This window comes from Pseudopipra pipra, chromosome 4 (assembly GCF_036250125.1).
Source record: "Pseudopipra pipra isolate bDixPip1 chromosome 4, bDixPip1.hap1, whole genome shotgun sequence".
Lineage (NCBI taxonomy): Eukaryota > Metazoa > Chordata > Aves > Passeriformes > Pipridae > Pseudopipra > Pseudopipra pipra.
In genome coordinates this window covers 11,610,943-11,633,057 of record NC_087552.1, presented here as the reverse complement: position 1 = coordinate 11,633,057, position 22,115 = coordinate 11,610,943, and the positions used below count along the sequence as shown (strand labels likewise).

At 40.6% G+C, this 22,115-nt stretch overlaps 1 protein-coding gene across 4 annotated transcripts in view; it reads right to left on the bottom strand.

The window, feature by feature from the left end:
- Positions 1-22,115, bottom strand: part of INPP4B (inositol polyphosphate-4-phosphatase type II B) — a 332,585-nt gene that overhangs the window by 291,725 nt on the left and 18,745 nt on the right. For 2 of the 4 annotated variants that reach the window (XM_064651565.1, XM_064651568.1), the window contains exon 1: positions 17,844-18,268. The exons of 1 other annotated variant lie outside the window; for it this stretch is intronic. The gene's annotated coding sequence lies outside the window, so the exon portion shown is untranslated. Of the gene's footprint in view, positions 1-9,395; positions 9,484-17,843; positions 18,269-22,115 lie in introns of those variants that run through there. One more of the 4 variants, XM_064651567.1, reaches the window with a different exon arrangement.

Below are 22,115 nucleotides of genomic sequence, written 5' to 3'. Positions count from 1 at the left end.
TTCCTTTCTATGTCTGATTGAATCAATGGCTGTACAACTTCAATCCACTTTTGCTTCTCTTACATCATAGTTCTCCACCACACACATTCTGGTTAACTAGGAAAAGAAAGAAAAAACCTAAATCCTATCTGAGTCTTCACATTCAATCAGCCAGTGCATGGTATATGCTCAGAGTAAACGTTTCAGACATGTTAGAAAGGCCAGTGATATACTTAATGAATTGTGAAACAGTGACCTCTGCTTACTCACAGGACTTTGATCTCAAAGGGACAAAATTCTGGTTCTACACGTTGAGCCTTGCAAGACTCAGATTATAGGCCTCCCAGCCTGATTTATTCATTTTCTTAAGGAGTTGTGAGGTGGTTTTAAAGCTGCAAAGACATTAGATGTGTGTGAACGCTCATGCCTTCCAGAAGGAAAGTAATTTTCCATTTGTAGGATGAAAATGGCACTCTGAGTGGTATGTTCTCTCACTTTGATGAAGAAAGCCATTTCTGTACAGATTGTCCTGACTGGAAGGATATGAAGAATGGAATAGCTAACTAACAAACACTTCTGGTCAGGAGATAGGCAGCACCAGCAATTCATTTTTCTGCTCCTTACACTCCACTGCTGCTACCAACACAAATCAAGCTGAGCTGGATGGATAAAGGAACAGAAAGCAATGACTGTTCAACGTGATGAATTTTCTTCAGAAAAAAGATCTCGTACCTAAGTATTATTGATAGAGAACACAAAAACCACTGTGGAGAATCAGTCAAATTTAATATAGAAATTCCATCCAAAGAAAAAATGGATGTTTAATTTTGAGAATGTTTCCTGGTTAAACTCACATTCTCAATAGAACCTTGATGTTGAGGTGAGCTACAATTTCACTTATATTTGAAAAAATATTTCAAACTAAAATTGTGAGTTAAGTATTTGTTCACTGCTGAAGCAAAATCTGAGGGGTGTATTATGTATTCTCAGCACTAAGGAGATAAAACATACACACACACAATGCAAGCAGAGTAAGAGCTTTTATGGACTCAACACTGGGCCAAGATAAAAAGGGCTTCTGGGTACCTACAGCTCAAAAAACTGGAAGCTACCAGTGTAATAGTTCAAGTATCTGGCTGCACAGCATTTGGGACCATTTCAAAGAGAAGGGGAAAGGAAGGGAGTAGTATCTAAATTCAATATTTCACTTTGCTGTTCCGGGCTAATCCTTAAAAGAATCCATAATGTGGCTGGTAATAAATTAAACTTTCATCTCAGCAGCAAAATGGTCCTACATCCCCCTTTGCCCCAGGGAGAGAGGTACTGGAAGCCAATCTGAGCATGAGAGAAGCAATTTAGCCGAAGCACCTTATGCTTGGACTAATCTGAACAGCACAGAGACTGTGAGGCATCAGCTCAAACCCAACATAAATTAGAGCAATCCCAATTGAGCCTGAAGAGAGAAATGTAACAGTTTCATCTTCCAGCATCCCAAAATCCAGTAGTGTGCTTCAGGTCTTGCACTCTGGAGATGGTGATCAGTGCTGGGACATCTACTTAGTTAACAGAAGAAGACCCTGAAGATAAAACATTTCAGGTTTCACAGTAACCTTGCTCTGCCTCCAGCAGTGCCAGGCCGGCTTGCCACAGAATACAGCTGTGCCACCAGCTGCCACCTACCAGAGGTGGGGGACATTGTTCTGGGACATTTCATACCTCTTAAGAGCTATCAGTAGCATTTATGCTGTCCATTTACGCTACACCAGAGGACTTAAAACAAAAAAAAATAAACAAAAGAAAGGGATAGCCCACCTCCTCATATCTACTTTGCAGTAATTGTGTTTTACTACACCTCTTCATCGTACCTGGCCAGAGCTGAGGTTGTCTTCTTTTAAGTCTGATACTGTCTTGCTGTTTTTCTCACATGGCGGGCATCACTCATGATGATTTCTGTGAATGCTTTGTTTATTTACTTTGTTTTCATTTGTAAGTCTTCAGGTTAAGTGAAAGGCTAAGTACAGATTCAAGCATGCAGTCTGTATCCATTTAAATATATGTCAAAATTTTGAAATGCTATCATACCAAAATGCTTCCATCAAACTCCTTATCCATAGGAAAGGAAATAAAAGGAAGCCTAGCTTGAGGTCAAATTTCAGTCATTAAATGAGCACAGCTCCCACTGACAGCTGCATTCTCTGCCATTTTATTTCATTTCCGTGGATGCTGAGAAAACAATAGATTTGACTGGCAATTTTCATATTAAACTAAAGGAAGAATTCTAAGTAAAAAGTGGTTAAAAAGATACAACAGTAAGTTCTGACCCCTAGATCATTGGCCCAGAAAAGTATAATTTGCATCTTTTTATGTCATCAGAGGACTCAATCCCACAGTACCAATTCTGTCCCCTTCCTTTGTTGGGTCTGCTGAATTGTGCTTCAAGGAGCAAAGAGTACCAGGTCACCAGTGGCTGCTGGCAGAGCGATACAGATTCCAGCTCAGCACTGCACTTGATAGCAACTTAATTTTGTTGTTGTTGTCATTGTTACTAAATTATGCATTTCATTTACAGCATGGAAGAAACTTTATTGTACTGGACAAGTCATCCTGTACAAATAAACCCACTGCTGTCCTGGATCAGTCGATTCCAGAACACTCCTGTCACTCTTATTTCACAAAACACTCAATACCACCTGAAAGGCCTTGCATGCTCTTCTGTCCATCTTTTTCTGGCAGCGGTAGGAAGCGAAAAAAGAAGAGAAACTATTACAAATAAGAACCTTCTCATGGCACTGGGCTACTCAACCCAGACCAGGTGGCTCCAGTAGGGTCCACCTTCCAGTACAGTCCACAATGAGTGGGGTAAAACATGGCAACCAACCCCCAGGTAAGAAGCTTTTAGCTAAAAAAGCACATGCTAGTGACTACCATTTGACATTTCCAAGTCTTCTGATGTTCTCTGACAATCAAATTTTTATCTGTTGATAGCATAAAACTTTCTCTCCATCTAACAAATCATATACCACTAAACGTTACTATTATCCAAGCGGCCTGTATCCAGTCATCCTTTCCCAGTAGGATAAGAAATCAGTCTTAATTTTATAGTTTAAGATTGCTTAATTAAGATTACTAATTCCTGTGTTAGATTGAAAAATTACATTCACAAGGAAAAGGGTGACTGGCTATTTTTTTAATTAGCATTTTGGTTATGACTTGCACAAGATTTTTGATAGCGATGAAGCAATTAATTTGTAGACTGCCCAAAATAAATTGGATAAACTACATTATAATTTGAAAATGTTTTTACTTTATATTTGAATTTCATACCTACAGAGGCATAGGAATGTAATTTGAAAACAAAGGATAACTTTTGATATTCAATTGAGAGGGGGTTTTTTTATGTGCTTTTCTTTTTGAGAAAAAACAAACAAACAAAACAACACAGCTATCTGTCATGCCCTGAAGTAAGCTGCACTTAGGTTTTATAAATAAAAACAAAGACACAAACTAGTGGAAATGCAGAAATGTCATCTTTTCCCTTGTTCTCCCAGCATTTCTGTCATTTCTCATTTTTTCTGATCTAAGACTGTCTCAAACTGCCCAAAGGTTTGTGCAGTTGACTTATTTTCAGCTGCTCTGCTATCACTGCCAAAATGAGACATATAATGGACAGTTTAGATCAACTTTGTTACTTCCCATTTGATTTCCTTAGTCTAAAACAACACATACATCTACACTTCAAGCTTTCATTTTCTTTTTCTCACCACTGAATTAATAGAAGTTGTCAACAGAGAAGCCTCAAAAACTGAGGAAGAAATCAATGAAGACAGCAAAATGAACAAAGGGACTGTCACTGCACCCCCAGCTTTCCAGGCTATCAGTGTCCATCCTTTTAATCCTTAGTAAAATATCCTCTCCTAGTCCTTCATATCTACCTCCTACTTCAATTATCCCTGGCTGTTGTTGTAGGAACTACCTATTCTTTCTTCCCACAAAGCCAGATTTCCACCATTTCCAACATAAGCCTTCTCTGGAAAAACCTCTCTGTTCCCTTATCTTTACCAGATTATATGGGAAAAAATTACCATTTTTGAGGCAGACGTTTCCTACAAGGCTGTACCTAAAATGCACTTAAATACTTCTATGCATTCCACTATATAAAAAAAAAAGACATCTTTCAGCCAGAAACTGTACACTTTTGTGTTGAAAAGAAAATAATTAAACCTCCTGTATTCATTGCGAAGAATAACATTGCATTTTAGATTAAGGCAGAAAACTACCACTTTTAAAGGCACAAAGAACAAAGAGAAAGAAATGTTGAATGTATTTCAGTATATGGCAAAACACAGTTCTAACCAGATCATTAAATAATTCTTGATGATAGTGCTTTACTACTACGGTGAAGAATAGGAAACTGGGATGGTAAGCAGTCAACAGCACAAACAAAAGTGCCTCTGCACCTCAGGGATTGGATGCACATGTGAACCAGAAGAAATCTTGCAAAAAAAAAAATTCTTCAAAAGAAGATATTCAAACCATAATTCATAACAAGACTTTTAATAAAACCACCAATGTGTTCTGCTTTTAATAAGAACGCAGATTTAAAACTGAAGACCTTAATTGAGATGAATTCCTTGATCTGAACCTTCTGTTCCAGTTAAGTCACCAACTATGACCAGCAAACTGCCCTGCAGAGTGAAATTCTTATGAGGATACATCTAAGGAGACAGGTCTTCCACTATGTCCTACTTAAGCACTTCCATGAATGAAAAATAGAGCTGTAAAACACCAAGTGCCACGGTCAGACCGGCACAGAAGTAAGAACTGTGCCAACCCAGAGCTTAATGTAGTGCTGACACAGATGACAACTTTCAAGCTTTGTTTTTCAGGATTAAGGTAATTTCAAAATCTGCAAATATAGATCTTAATCTAAATTCCTTCCAACTCGGTGTTTATTTAGTTCCAATGTAATCTAACTTCTGGCAGTCACATACAAAGAAGGTTTTATGCTTTATCTCTTATGCAAAGAGTGATTAATAAGTACTAAAATTCCAAAGGAACTATGAGAGATATCTTACCTACTTCATCTGCAAAAATTACTGTAAGCCATTTCTTATGACACGGAATTAAATATTAATGTTCCTTAATATTACTCCTAACATTAAGAATCCTCGCATGTTAAATATTAAATCCACAATTAAAAGTAAGATTGGAAAATTACTTGCAAAAAATGTTAAATATGCCCTATAATAATATGAATTTGGAGTTGAATCTAGCTGCTATTACCAGGAATCACTGCCCCATTGAGCTAGAAGGGGGTACACATGCACACACTGACTAAAACATTTCCAAAATGAGGAGAGAGGCACAAGGTAGAAGTACAACTGGACACAAGAGGAAAAGTGTTAATTTTGTGTAAGCACAGCAGCAGGAGTTTCCTATGAGAATGCTTATTTCTGCCTTTTGGTTACACAGGTATCTCTGGCACACCCATGTGTTCTCCCTTGCTGCCTTTCTTGGCACCAAGTTTATATATGTCCATTTATACATGAACACTCCCTTCTAGCCTTTTCCCCCCAGTTACAGTAAACCAGTCAATGACTAACACATCTAAACAGGCCAGTAAGAATGTCAGTAATTTATGAAGTAATGCTGCTATTTGCAAATAACACATGGCGTGCTCTGTAACAATTCAGGAAACCAAATACAACTAAAAATTTTCTTTCAAACCGGAGGTTGGAAGTATTACATTGATTCATTCTGAATTTTTAGGGTGACATCGACTTTAAAGTCTTAGATTTGGCAGCTCTAGGTCCAGCCCAGTCTCAAGCTCACACAAACACCCAGCTTTACTTGACCCATTCAGTGTTTCCTGGGCAATCCAGTCATTACCATTTCCATATGCTTCCCACGTGAATGGAATGAGATGTTAAGCTGGTAATGCTGTAGCCACAACGGTGCAGTAACACACAAGGCAAGGCTTGCAGGCCAGGACAGCACCCACAAAACCATACCCTGCATAACCCACTGCAAACAGAGTTTGCTTCATTGCACAACGATCACAAAATCACAGAAGGGTTTGGGTTAGAAAGGACCTTAGAGATTATCTCATTCTAACCCACCTCCCATGGGCAGGGACACCTTCCTTCAGACCAGGTTGCTCAGATCTCCATCCAACCTGGCCTTGAACACTTCCAGGGATGGGACATCCACAGTTTTTCTGGGCAACCTATGCCAGTGTCTCAGCACCCTCACAGTAAAGAATGTCTTCCTAATATCTAACCTAAACCTACTCTCCTTCGGGTTAAAGTCATCCCCCCCTCATCCTATCACTCCTTTTACCCCTTGTAAAAAAATCCCTCTTCCTTCTCCAGCTCTCTTGTAGCCTGGAGCCTTCTCCAAGCTGAACAACCCTCTCTCTCTCAGCCATTCCAGCAGGTCCGTGCCCTTCTTGCGTTAGAGGCTCCAGAGCTGGATGCAGCACTGCAGGTGCACCCCAGAGCAGAGCAGAGAGGCAGAATCCCCTCCCTCCACATGCTGGTGCCTCAAGGATGCTTTTGATGCATCCCAGGGTATGGTTGGCTTGCTGTGCACCCTTCTCTCCACCCTGAGGGTCTTCCAATAAACAGAAGAAAATGAAATTCCTGCTACCGATCTCATCTTTCCCCTTATTTAGAAAAGAAAAAATAAATATTTTATGATGGAAAAAAAAAGTGTTGGGTATTTAGGATAAAACAAACTTTAAAAACCCAACTTTTGCACCCCATGCTGTTTGTATGCTTTTAAAGCAATGCCAAATAAAGTTTAGAAAGTTTCCTTTCTATAATGCTACATTTATAGGCAAAGTGTTAGTGTCTGTAGAAAGACTAACAGTTTTCCAACATATTTCTTTGACAAATGGGTTAACTAAATTAGAATTTTTGTTTTGTTTTTGGGGGGGTTGTTTTGATTTTTTTTTGTCGTTATTTTTAATTAAGTTGGTCCCTTGCCTGAAGCAGCCAGAGTTGTTTACCCACAATGGCCGTGAAATTCCCTGTGCTTGATGGTTTAATTATCTCCTCATTGCCTGGTAATTCTTTTAAGGCTTTTTTTTTTTTACGTGGCACAGCAAACAAAAAGAATCATCTGTCTGTCTTTGTTCAATGCTATGAACTTACTTACACTGTCCCCTTCTTCACATGTGATGACTTTTAAGTCGATGGATTAAATCAGGGTCTATTTTAAAGACAGTATAAATGCCACTGCAGTCCATGACCTGCTACCTACAGACATTACAGGATCTGAATTGTGTTTACTCCTTTGGTTGCATCACCTGTCAGATGCAGACAATTGTACTGAGAAGAGCACGATAAGTTACATTCATCTCCCACCTCAATGCTGGGTCTTTGGCTTACACTGTCTGATTCTGTTAGTGGTCTGGGTATGATGAGAACTAGGTCTGAAAGCTATGAATATCCTTCACTGGGCTAGAATGGGAACAACACTATTTGGACAGAAATAGAACAAGCTGAAAGATAACCATGCATGAAGAAAGAGGAAAATCCAGTACCCCTGACAAGCAGACAAGGTAGCTGCAGTATGTCAGAGACTTTACAATTTTTCTTCACCAATGAAGACTTGTCATTAAGTTCCAAAAAACAGCTATATGCATCTTTCAGTTAAAAAAAAAAAAAAAAAAAAAGAAAGAAAACCAAAACCAAAAACCAGACTGCTTAACAGTATGTAAGGATAGAATTTACTGTAATCCAAGGAGGCAGTCAGTTGGCTCATCATTTCCTCGTATACACAGAAGTTCTCTAAACACAAACAGGAACAGAGCAAACTTTGAGGTAAGATGGAAAGTAGCCAAGTACACAAAGACTTAACTTCATTGTTAAAGATTCAGGAAAGCTGCAACACTGAGACTGTTTATGGCATGCTCCTTCGTTTCCCATCTGGTAGGCAAATTTCCATTAGCTCTGATGTTTTTATGACTCCCCAGAGGTTCCCTGCTCTGCAGACACAAGCTCTCCTCCAATTTCTCATTGCCATTCAGCAGAGGCACATCTTACCTTGTCTCTTCAAGGATTCAAGTCTGACCCTCAGCCCAAACAGGGTTTTCAAGATGAAACCTCCCCTTCCTACCAAGATACCAGCACTTCTCTGTCTCTCTTGCCATCTTGTCCCTTCTATGAATTTTCAGAATCAACACGAGGGGCTAATTCACTTAATTTAAAAATGAAATTTCAAAAATTAAGTTGTTTTTTTTTTTTTTTTTAGAAAACAAAACCCAAAAGCCAAGATCTTACAGAGTGCTTCCTTGAGCTTCAGCAAGATTACAGCACTGCAAATGGGGTCAGAATCTGCTCCATCACTTAGGGGAGGTGAGAGATGTGTGACTTTGCTGACTATACAACAAAGGCTCTTTTGAATTATTTACCACAGCACAACTAACAAATCATCTGGATGTAAAACTGCAACACTGCTCCAAATACAGAAATTAAAAACTAGGGTCATAACTGACAGCCTGGTATTGTCTTTTAAAATAGCTGAAAAATATATCTGCTGCAATGTTTTTAGTATTCCTGCACATCATAACTCAATTTTCATAAGAGTATTTCTACCTTGGCCTTCAAACTTTAGTGTGAGACATTGCTCTCTCAGAGCACAAAAACAGATTCTCGAAGCTGATGTTTTTCAGAACTTATGAAGCATCTGACAAGAAGACAAATTCCCCACAGACATGGGCTAGACCTTCATCAGTATTTTATTTAAAATAGGCAAAAGATTTTATGTTTCATGGTGTTTTGGCCTTTTTTTTCCCCCATCTGGAACAGCTCATGAGGACAAAGCTAGTCCTTCTTTTCGTAAAAGAAAGGGGGGGAAAAAAAAAAAAAGAAAACATTAAGAGAGAGAGTCGTAGCCACAAACCTCAGATCTCTGCTTCAGGCAAAATGTCGAAGCATGTAATTCCATTGTAACATACCAAAATTGATTGTCAAGGTAATTTCAGCACACTGAAAATGAGTAATCATAATTTTCCTTTTGAAAAAGAGTACAGTTTTTCTATATTCCCTTCTTGATATAAATCTTAATAAATATTCATAGATAACTCTAGGACACCTCATTAACAAGCTGTTCAACAAGTAGAGCAAGTGCTGAATTAGGTGCTTTAAATAATTATTATAAATGTATCTTCTCATAGTAACACAGAAACAATTGTAGCACGTTCCTTAGTGGAACATGAGATTCTTTTAAATATGATAACCAACAAGTGGTACCACCTGGAAGAAGGCTCCAAGGTTTGGCTGTACTAGAAAAACAAGTGGACAACTCCAGATGGGTTAGCTTCCATTTGTCCCCACTGCTCAGGTAAGAAGGGACTGGTTCCCCAAACCCCTGGAAGCCCTGCTTATTTTGCTTCATATGGGACTCCTCACCTTGCTTCCCAGATCAGCATCAGTAATTCCTCCAGCTGGCACTCATGGCCACATAACAGATAAGCAAGTTCTATCTGTAACTGGCAACTGGACCACCTGTGGCAACAGAAACAGAGGAATTTTCTCCTCACACGCAAAAAAGTAAAATAAATGAAAAGTTTTTACCTTCCTTGTAACATCATACTACAAGAGCAGTAAGCTCAGAGGGTTATTTTGGTAGTCTAATGTATCTGTAGCAGCATTATACTACAATCTTTGATCACACAACATGCCAACAGGCACGATACTCTCAGTAGCATTCCCAAACACTGAGACAGCAATGAGACCCATTCTCAGGAGCAAAGTTTTAGAGGCCAAGCTGGTGGCCCTCAAACAACAGGTGAGTGCCAGCCCAGAAAAAAAATATCAGGAAGCAGGGTGACCAGGTTGAGGAGAGGAAAAATAAAAAAAAAAAAAGGAATTAGGACCAATACCATAATCATGGTTGGAGGTGAGAACGTTGGACATCAGATCAGACAGTTCATTTCTGAAATAGTTTTTATACAGGTCTAAAATACTTTTTATACCGGTCTAAAATAAGCTACCATTTATTCTTGCTTCAGTGTTTCTATTCCTTTCACCCTGTGACTCAGTCACTGACTTTTCACATCGTGCTTTTGTCAGGGATCTGCTCTGTCAGGTTCCCAGCATCTTCAGACCCGTCATCAGCTGCAAAGTGCAGGACAGCTCCTATTGACATGAATATCCACAACCTTTTTTTTTGTACTGAACTGGTGTTTCACATGCTTTTACTTTTGTGCAAGGTTACCACAGTTTACCATTCAATTAAGAACACTAATCAAAACAAACAAACAAAACAAAATAGCTGTGAATGCTGAAGGAAAAAGATCCAAACTGAGACACTGTATCTCAATTTACACTTGGAGTTCAAGTGACAGCTAAAATTCTGACCTGCCAAGGAGGATTCACGCAAGGTTTCCTTTGCTGAAAGTTATGAATGATAGAAGTTAAAGCTGAATTTTCCCAAGACTACATAAACATAAAGGGGTACTACTTACTGTGTCCCTCCAGAACCCATACATACATGTGGGATGTCTCTAAGCATAGATTTACTGGAATATCTACATTTTCTGCTGATAAATCTTTCACATTATCTCCAAAATACTGATGTTACAGATATCTGTGTGAACATTTAGTTCCGTAATAAGTATTATAGTAGGAACAAAAAGAAAGGAGAGGGAAGTGGTGTTTCCTCACTAAACACTCCTACTGTTTCACAGTACTTTTCAATCCTCTTCTTGAAAGAAGTGATTAGTACAAGTTGTGATTTTATAAGATATTTTTTCTTCAAACATATTCAGCCTGTCCTGACTTACATCTTAAGTATGTAGTCTTCTTAATTTACCACCAGATTAATTACTGATCAATTTTAGTGCAAGGCACTATGTATATTTACATGTATATTTTGGCAGCCTGAATTAATTCAATAATCCCAGCATGTGGATAGCTTTGCTTTTTCCAGTACGCAGTTCCAAAGAAGCCATTGTGACCAGGCTTTTCGTTTTTGTCAGAGAAAGAAAATCCAATTTATAAAAACCTAAAGCTTTCACAGTGTTACATCAAACTTCTTTCTCATTTCACTTGCAGATATATAACAAAGCAGTTCAACAGCTATGCACACAACCTTTACAGGCTGGGTCCTCTAATCCCTCTTGCTTTTATGCTTTGGTAAGGAAACCTATCTCTAAGGCTATCACATCTTGATGGGAAAGAAAGTGATTTGAAAGTTTCTTGTAAATGTTATTTTCACCACCTCGATCAGAATTTTTGTATCATCAGGCATTGCTAAAGGAAAACTTTGAAAGGATTCCAGGCTTTACTAACAAAGGATGTACTCTGCTAACAAACAGCTGTCCCAACTCCCACTGTCACTTAAGCTCCCTTGCAATGCTTGAACAACACTCAGATGCATTTGAGCTTTTTAAGGCTCACACATCATACCATTTTTAGGAAGACTGATACCACAGGAACTGGTTTATATATACACCACTTCACACACACACATTCTGTAAGGGAAAGACAAACTCCAACAGCAGTGCAATTTGACATCAGATTATGTGCAATTTCATTATTTTTATTTTAAAACCCATACATGCATACCAGATCATCCTAGGTGAATGACAAATGGCTGTAATATAGCTCTAAAATATTAAAATGAAGTCTCACTCATCGTTGTTTTATCAGTTGACAACTTTTGTCCAACAGTTTAAAAATATACATCTCAAATAACATTTCCAGCAATGCATGTGGTTTTCCTAACCAATAACTAACACAGCCCACCTAACCACACTAAAACTGTAGACTCATTTTTCAGTGTAACAGCTATCTTACAGTAACTGCTCAAACATATTCTCTTACTCAAACAAGGTAAATTCAAGACAAATTTAGACCATGAAAAATAAGCGACCTCATACTTAACAGGAGTATATGCAGTAAAAACACACTTATCTATGAAATGAGTCATAAATGTGGCAGCTTCTACTGGGTTTGTAAAGAATTCCAAATGTTTTCAGGCTTCCTCATATTTTACACTGCCATCTAGTGTAGGCTGTATTCACACTTTCCAAGCTTCCAACTATCAGCACCTGAGGTATCCAAACCCCTCAAAAATTCCACAAAAATAGCAACCATCACTTTTGTTTATAATCACCTGGAAACTATTTTCCTAGAAGGAAAAGTCTACACCAGCCAGATGAAACAAAATAGCAAAATTTAAAGGTATCTGACACCGACAGCAGGAAAGCAAAAAAAAAAAAAAAAAAAAAAAAAATTCCTAGAGATACAACAATTATGAATTGTTGCTCTGTGGCTAAACAACCACCAAATGTGATTCATTGGGAAAAATGTTTAATGTAGATCCACTGAGTGAAAATCAATGCAAGTTAAGCATCTGTGCCTTTATAGAAACTACAGATCAAAATAAACAGTATTTCTCAATAGCAGGTCTAAACTGAAAATATTTATTTCAATTTTTTTTTTTTTAACCAGGTGTTTCTTCACCATTCACATCCTCTGTCTTTATTGCAAAGTTCAATCACTGGATCACGGCCTGATGAGCCTGGGCACACTGCTCCTGTGGAAAGAGCTCTGGGCAGGATTGCAGGGAAGTTTGCTTTACAATCAACTTTCCACACAGAGGCAACATTCCTGAATTATCACTTCCAGCTAACACAGAGAGGCTATGCCACATGGCCAGTCTTCAAAAGACACACAGATTCTGTGCCATGACAGACAGTAACACAGAAATTCCACATAGAGTGTAGCTCTGGGGCTGCCTTTTGAAGTGGGGGAAAAAAAATACCCAACCCACACGCTTACTTGGCTAAAGCAAAAAGGCACTTCTTGAACACTCCAACTTCTAGATTATTAATTTGAAAAATTAAGGATCTTCTCATCAATTGAAAGAGTATTTTTAAAACTATAAAAATAGCAGACTGACGTTACTGTGAACGTCAAGTGCAGTACCTCCTGCTCTGTGTACCAAACTCTGTTCTCATTTACAGAGTTAAATGGAATAACCCAATAAAGGCATTTATTCCAAAATTCTGCCTCTGTAGCAGAGAAAGTTATTTCATCTTCTAAAACTCAGTTCTGCTGATACCTGTTTTCTTTAGCCATTTACACAAACACAAGGCAAACAGAACCTGTTACTGCTGGAATAGAAACACCATATGACACCAGGGAGTTGATGGATCCTGCTTAATACTCTGTTTGCACAGCCACAAATACACAAGATACCAAGCCACATTTAATACCTAGATTTAAGACCCATTTTCATGGGTTTGAGCCATTTTTGTAACAGAAATATGCACCCTAAGTTCAGTGCATGTTACTAGTATTGCTACAATATGACAAGTTCACACTCCATAATTAAACAAAACAATACAAAACCCTGATGGTACATGAAAAACTGACAAAATATAATAAAGGCTTGCTTCCTGCAAGACTTGCTTCCTCTTCATTGTCCATTACATATCCACCTCTTACAGTTCCAATAAAAAAAGTGTCTTTCTAGTGCCTCATTTTGAGATTTCACTCTGTTTGCCAAATTAGTGTTTTTGCAGCAAGAAACTCCTATTGACAAGTGTACAGCTAACAGAATTAAAGAAATTGATATAAATTAAAGTGTTTTAGTTATGTGTATATGTTAATTTTAAGAAAAATGCTCCCTAGACTGACTTAGCAAAGTCTGACTGTACTTGGGATAAATGTTCACTGAGGTCACAGCGTAGGGCAGATCATAGAAATGGGATATACAACAAAACAAAAAACATCCATCAATATACCACAGATGAATTTGAATTTTAATGCCATGACACCCAGTAACAGAATACAAACTCAGCCTGCCAAAGTGACCTCAATAAATAGCATCATATTTAATAACTTTGCCACTATACTATGTCAAGTAAGCACCTTTAGCTTGTGCTGTCCTATACATTTTCATTAAATAGAGCATTCTTCAATATTAAAAACAATCTAAGGGAATCTATGGGGCAAATTCACTCACAAATAGGAAGAAGTTTAGTTTGCCAGGCTGAGGCAAAAAGCCTATTAGCATCCAAACCCATGGAAAGCACTATTAAACTTCCTGTGCAGATACAGAGCTGAAACTACTGCAAACAGAGAACTGTCTTATCCAGTCTCTTCTGGATTCAGAAGGGTGGGATCTATAACACTGGAGAAGCAGAAATAACTCTACATGTTTTAGAAGTCCCACTAAAGATACTGACATAAACAACTCAAACCCCATTGCTGAAACATGGAAGCAAACTTTATCACTGTCAACTTGAAAAACCTACCAAATAAGTGAATACAATTTGTTCTATTCACTCCCTCTTAAGACAAATTAATAATCATACCATGTACAGCATAAGATGCCCATTTCACTTTTCAGTATGTTATCTCAGTATATCTTGCCAAAAAGGTACACAAGACTTGGAAGACAGACAACATATCCTGTCTCCTAACAGCAATTTTCACAGTAGAATGGATTATATAAATCTGATTTGCTGTTTGAGATTCTGCCTATGTTTAATTAATTTATGATGACAGAAGGAATGGGGAAAAAAATCTTCTTCCCCAAAATGACTTGCTACTGACCTGGACAAATCAACTGAATCTACCTTTGCAGGCTATGGGGAAAATGCACTAAAGAATTCTCCATCACTAACTTATACATTTTTTCTCTCCTTACTATTCAGCTGCCAAGAAGTAAGCACAGCCTTCCAAAGAGCAGGAAACTGAAATTCACAACCTCAACTCCCTTTTAGAATTGTCAGTGTGCATTTTGTATGAAGACGAGCAAGTCTTCTTAATTAAAATCCTCTATCACCGTGAAGACATCTGTGAGCTGAAGTCCAACTCCAGCCTTCTGCAATCCAGCCAGCCCTTCAAGGTTTGCCTCAGGTTTTCTGTAACAGATCAACTATCCAGGAGAGGAAAACCTGAGAAGCTAACTGATCAGATCCGTATCTGGCAGAGTTAAGGAAGAATTAGGCATTCCCTTAAAAAAAAAAAAAAAATCTTAAAGACTGCAAGAGCAAAATCGACTGTGACTGCTGCCAAATAAAGAGATGGATAATCCAGGACAAATTTGTAGTGAGATTGCCAGGTTTGTAGGTGATATCAGGAAGTGTGGGGAGGGCTCCTAAACCCAAGACAAGTAGTAGATAAGACCTAAGGCTTGGTGAGGCCAGAACTGCCAACTCACCCCAAGTAACATTTCAGCCTTCCCTCCGCCCCACATTTTGACACATAAAGCGTGATTTACAAGTTAATTTAAAAAGCCAAGGAAAAGTATTTCATAGAATTTGATTTATACCAGCCCAGATTACTTTGGAAGAAGGAATTCTTTCTCAAAAGTGTAATAAATAACATTCACCATTCATCAACAATAACAATAAAATATTAGTGTAATACAAGATATTTAATAAGCCAAACAAAAATAGCCCTTCCTAAAAATTTACATCAGTCAGAGCATTTGGCATACAGGAAAGATTACGAAAATATAAATTAGGAAGAGAAACATAGCCCAAGTGTTTAAGAATGCTAGTTCAAGTTATCATAAATTTTTAAGAAACATTGCTGTTGGGAGTAATTGTCCACCTTTCAGTTTGTCTTTGTTAGCAAACTATTTTACTGTCTCTTGTAACTTTGTTACATAAGCCCAAAAAGTATTGTTTTCCTATTTCTCTGCACAAGTCATACGCTAAAAATACATATCCATAACAAGCTAAATAATTCAGCATGCTCCAGGCAGATCTTCTACTGGTGTGGTTTTCACTGTTTTTTGGGTTTTTTTCTTACAGTACAGTAGACTTCTAGGTACTAAACACAGTATTAACCTTGCATTTTTGATTCACAAAACCTTCACCTGATGTTCTGAAATCTTCCCATCAGATAGAAGACAAGGAGACCACAGACCATAAAGGAGGATCTGTAGAAGGCACCTGGATACACCTGCTCAAACTGATATATCTTAGCCTGAGGAACACAGATTTGTTTGATCAAAAAGAACGAAGGCAGCCTCATAGATAAGTCTCTCCAGAGAAAGAGAAACCAGCCCAAAAGAGAAATCAGCAGTACTTGCAAGGTTTGAGGAACCCATGGAGAACTGGAACTCAAAACTCAATCCAAGAAAGCCAGTAAAAGATTTATTCTAAAGGAAGGTTTAATCTTATCATGAGCCCTGTAGAAACTGTCAGAAAGCAGAGAGGGGGAAAAAAGCAAAAATAGGGCTCTGAAGTAGTAACACTGCCACATGCTCTCACTAATGCCATCAGGGCTGTAAAAATCTCACAGGACTAATTGATGTTCATATTAATCTTGTTACTTGTATCTTAATTTCACCGGAATTATCAAAATGTGTGAAGTAAACAGCATTCAGCCCTGCATGGATAGATACAATAATGAGGGCTTACATACACAAACTCCATCCAATATACAGGTTCACAGAACAAAAAAAACCCTAAGATACTGCAGGGCTTTAAAGCTAGCTCAAATTTAGTCAAGTAAAATAAAAACAACATTAAAAAAAAAAATCAAGTGACTAGAAAACCACCTTTTTAAAGACTGCTATAACACTTCCAAATTCCAATCTGAATATAAGAAGTTTTGTTAGTAACCAATTATTTACATGAATGCTTTGATACAGACGGAGAGACATTCCCCCCATCATTCTTGCTATGTAGACATCATTTAAATATAGAGAGTGCCTGTAAGCCAGTGAAGACTGAAAAATCTTTCTCGTCTTTGAGATTCAGAGCCAGATTTAAATGGCATATGTATGGCCTGATTTTAGTATATCTATTTTAACACATCATTAATGGGTAAATAAACAAGTAAATTTCTTCTGGCAAGGAAGAGAGATGGAAACATAATTATGGACCAGATGAAAACACAGCTCCACAAAGACTTCATCCTGTTAGTTCTATTTCAGATAAGCCAATGGGTTAGTTTTGGGGACCAAGCAAGACGGGAGTCCCAGGCTCTGCCATCCATGCTTCAAAATCTCTGTGTCATTTCGGGAAAAAGAAAACAGAGCCTACTGGATCACAGATCAGAAATCAAACACCATTTCCCATACCCCCTTTTCTGGTTGATTCAATTTCAAGTTACAACTCTGCTCAACTTAATTATCTATAATACCTTTCTTGTGGTTTCCATTACATCTCAGCAGACGCTGCTCTTTGCAAGATGGGGATGGGGATCCTATAGCTCAATTACTCCACCGAATTAACCCTTTAGCGTCACCTACTGAACCCGCTACGCGCCTCCTCGCCCAAGTACCCCCAACTTCCGAAGGTGACAGAAAACCTTTGCAGGCGAGGTTCTCGAGACCCCCCTAAAGCCCCTTCAGAGGGGCCACGGCCGGAGCGGCACGGCGGGGGCCGGCACCGCGGCCAAGGCGGCACCCGGGCTCCCCGGCGGGCAACGCCGCCGCCGTCGGGAGAAAGTCGGGGAGATCCCCAGCGGGTCCTGGCTGGAAGTTGCCCCGGCAGCTCGGGCCTTCCGCACCCGCGGTGATCCCCGGAGAGGGCGGCGGCGGGCCGGGCAGGGGTCCCCGGGGCGGCGGGGCCACCTTCCTTCCCTCAGCCCCGGCGCTCAGGGGGCGGGAGAGCGGCGGCCGCCGCCGGCGCGCTCCCGGCCGGATTCACCGCTCGCCCGGCTCCCGGCGAACGCGCCCCCCTTCCCGCTGCCAGGGCTGCGCGCCCGGCGGGCTGTAACCTTAAGAAACTTGATAAGGGAATAAAAAGGGAGGGACTTTGGCGGAACCGATTCGCGGCTTTTAATCTCTCCTGACGCGCCGGAGCCAGCGGGCAAAACAAGGAAACAAAAGCCCCTCGCCCCGCGGAACGAGCCCCCCGCGCCCCGCCCGGGCGGCGTTACCTGTCCGGCGGCGGGGCGGCCGGCGCGGCACTTTCCCCCGGTGCGTGCGGGAGGCGCTGGGCGGCTGGCGAGCTGCTATTTATAGTCCGGAGCCTCCAGCAGCGCGACGGACGGCGAGAGGAAATGAAGGGCTGCGCGCCCGGGCAGCCGGAGCGGAGCCCAGCCCGCTCCCTGCCCCTGCCGCCGGGAGGGCGAGGTGCGGCTGGCGCTGGCCGCGGGCACGGGCGCTCCTGCTCCCGGTGCCACCACCCCCGGGAGTCTCCTCCCAATGTCACCGCAGCCCGGCGGCGGCCCCGGAGCCCGCGGCGGCGAAGGGGAGCCGCCTCCGCCTCCCCGGCAGCCCTGCGGCCAGCAGGCAGCGCGGCGCGGCGCGGCTCGGCTCAGCCGCGCAGAGGTGACCCGCTACTGCTGCTGCTGGAGGAGGCGAGACCGACACTGGGGTGTGGGAGGGAGAAGCCGCCGCTTGCCATTCACCTTCTGCCGCCCAGAGGGAGCCCGGCCTCCGCGGCCGCCTGTGCCGGGGGCTGGGAGGCGGTGGCGGGAGCCCGCCCGGCCCGAGGGGACGGTCGGACCCGGGAGGGGGTCGCTGCAGGGGAACGAGCCTCGGCTCGGCACCTCCCGGAGCACTGTGGCTCAGGGGAGCGCGGCATGACCCGGGGAAGTGTTAGTCACTTCCCTCTCACGGAGATGGAAGCGGGGGCTCCCCAGCAGGCAAGCGAGAGGCTCCTCGGAGCCGCCGGGCCGGCTGCCTGGCGGCTGCTAAAGTTTGGGGCGTGGGCGATGAGGGATGCCCCGTCCTGTCAGGGAGAAAGGTGGGAGGGCTTCACCTCCAACAAAGTGCTAATGGCATCCATACACTCGGCCTTCGACCCACGGCATTATGAAAATTGGTTTTGTGTATAAGGCAACAGAGGAATTAAGACAAGTAATTTCTCAAGTGTCTTACTCACTTGATAACAATCATCATATTATCCAATTTTTTTTTTAAATTTCTCTTGTAGTTAGATAAGCTCTGGTATTTCAAACTTCAATCAATCCTTTTGAGACTGCCTGTGCTTTATTGCAGGACACCGTCTGGGATTTGAGCAGTGTTAACTCACTCCTACACCATCATTCTCCAAGCAACTCACTTTAATACAGATTAGATAGCTGCCTTACTCTACTCAACAGCATTTGTTACAGGGTTGGATTTAGTGTTTCCTGTGTTGTAATAGCTGCAGTCATCTACAAGGTAGGAGGACAAAGCCTAACAATGATCTGTGCAGAGCAAGACTGATTCAGCTTCAAGACCTTGATGTCAAAACAGAGGTATAGGCATACAAAGCTGAAAGCAGAGACACAAAGATGGGAGCTAACCATATACATACATTATAAGCTATGCAAAATTGAAAGGAAAACTCTAAGAAGGCAGAATACAGATATTTGACCTTGTTCAAACGCTTAAAGTAATACACAAAAACCTAGCTTGATGGAACTACCCATTTACGTAAAGCTACTTGTGCATAAATGTTTGCAGAGTCAGGCTCATATTGAATGAACCATCGTAATGAAGTGAAAGTGCCTTTTCAATTCAGAGATTAGTCTTTTGAGTTCATGAGTATCTCTCATGAACAATACTTTGCTTCTCACAATAGGAATTTCTTCACAGTCTTCCTTCTTGTTCGATTTTTAATGCTCCATAGTGTAACACATAGCAGAAAAGATCCTGCCAGCACAGGAATTAGTACCAGCAGATTCAGAGGGCCACCAATGACAATCCAGCTGGTGAACAGGGAACTTGGAAAACTTGGCTACGTGTATTTCAATTGTATAGGCTGCTTCTTTCTCTGTGCTCCCTTAAGAACTGAATACTCTTGAGGTTTAGCCCGTGGTGACTTTTCAAATGAAAGCAATCCCAAGCTCTTAGATGTGTTCAGAACTGAGGACAAAGCCTATAAAAGTGACAGCCTGTTAAATTTGGAAAGAATTGCTATGAGAGCCCCTGCTTACTTATTTCAGTAATGAAATACCTTAAATATGTATAGCACTGAACATACAAGAGCAGTTATCAAAAATACAGTCTTGAAGAACATTTTTTCTTGGGCAAGACTGTTGTACAGCCACTCACACTGCAGACCACAGGAAAGAAAAAGGCTGATTTTTAGATTAGTCTTACATGAAAATTCAAGATGTTACTGGAAGATGCCTGTTCAAAAACCTGCCCTATGTCAACATGGAAAAAATATAGAAGATAATCAGTTTTATCCCCCCCTGAAAAGTTTCAAATTTGATATATATTCTAAAACTCTCCTTTGTCATGCAGTCAAAATTTTCAGAGCTTGAAATTACACTTAAGCATAAAAAATGTCACCTAATGTTCAAAAATACCAAGCTCAAAATGATTTCAAATGTATTTCAATGCTTCCTACCTCTGAAAAATCACATTTCCTTAAGTGCTTAGATATGGATTTAGGATGTCTAACTGGATCCACTCAGGCTTGAAAATTTTAGCCTACCTATACCTGTGCTTCATAATAAATGTATCAGAAAGCTTCAGACAAGCTATAAAAGCAGTCTCAAAAAAGCAGTGCAGACTTGAGCCATTAGAAGACGCGACACCAACCTGACAAAGTACTTGACTGTATAATTCACCTCATTCTGGTATATGGAAAGTAGCGTCTGAAGCCCAGACTTTAACAGACATCTGCAGTAGCAGAAGAAAAATTAATATGAAGCCCCTGCTGTGGTGGGTTTTTTTGCTATTAATATCTTCCTGCTATTTCCCACCATCTTCCAAATCAATGTGCTTATTGCTCTGAAATCTTCCTTTCTGCTCTCTCCCCAAGTCCTACTTATAGCATCCTATATTCCACCTTATAAATATTAAGTCTTTATCAGGAGTCTCTTACTTAGTGAAAAAGGTGAGGCTGAGAAGGTGAGGGAGAAAGCAAACAAGAAATTAGACTGTGATAGACTTAAGACTTCCTAAGGGGACAGTTCATAGAGCTATTGGAGAATACCCCTGCTCTGCTAGCCAGATCCAATCTGGCTAGCAAGATTTACTATTTCCAGGCCAAGATGTGGGATCAATGAGAACAATAACTCATTGAAGAACTTCAGGATGAGAGAAAGAAGAATTTAATGGCCTGTCAGTTGCTGGAGTAGAGCTTCTCTGCTGGAAAAGCTCTAGCAAGCAATCAGGGTCTCCCAGTGCACAGAGGGAAATAACAAGGTTGATTGGAATTTACTAAGCTTTCAAGGAAAAGCAAAGGTCTAAGCAAGAAGAAATGCAAATATTTATTGTTGTAGGCCTTTGCTTAAAGTACATTTTGATGGATAGAAAGGGCTTGTTTTCAAGAAGCTCTTTTTGTGTTATCTTCGATGTGCATTCTCTGTAACAGTTTACCAAGGGAAAGGAGTCCATGTACACCAAATGCAATTGGGGCTGTCATGCTGACCTTGTGAGGAAGCAGGGCTGTGTCAGGCAGAGAAGTTAAATTTAGGCTCAGAATCAGAGGGACTGAAGAGGATCTAAACTATTCTGTATTCCTGAGCAATGAAATGTCTTTGAAGGCACAGCTAGGGTAAAAATCCAAGGCTGCTCGTTCTCCAGACGGTTAAGTATGAATGACTGCACAGCATTGCTTCTCCATACTAACCACAACTCAGCAAAGACTGTTGAATTTATACCTGCTTTTTAAAAGCAAAGAACTAGGGAATCAAAAATTAAATCCTAATGAATGGATAAACCATTCCCCCATCAGTGGCTGACCACTTCCACCCCTTAAAGTCATGGTGGAACCAACAAACCTGCCTGAAACCAAAGGATGCTTCTGACACTGAACAAAAACCTAAAGCACCAAATGAAAATCAACAAAAACCACATCCTAGCAGGACTGAACTTGACTGGTACGGCTTCCTGCATAACAGTGTCACTGTAGATTACTGCACAACATTGAAATCTGTGAACTATGTCAGGCTCTTTACAAACAGAATCAGTGACCGTGAACTACAGTGTGGCTCTCGGTGCCTCACACCTTGTTACTTACAATGATGGCCAGCGTGTGCAAAAAGCTGCCCTGTTGATCTATAAATATTGCAATTTATACCAAATATACATATTACAGTGCAGCTATAGAATGACTGCAGGAGAAGCAAGAAGATGGTGAACTAGGTTGTGCAGGGTGACTGCAAATCGTGTGTTACTGAACAAATCCAAGTCGTGACTTTGTGGGTTGTTCTGCGTGGGCAATAGATTGTAACAGTGGCTCCAGTGAGGCCTGTGCAGGCCAC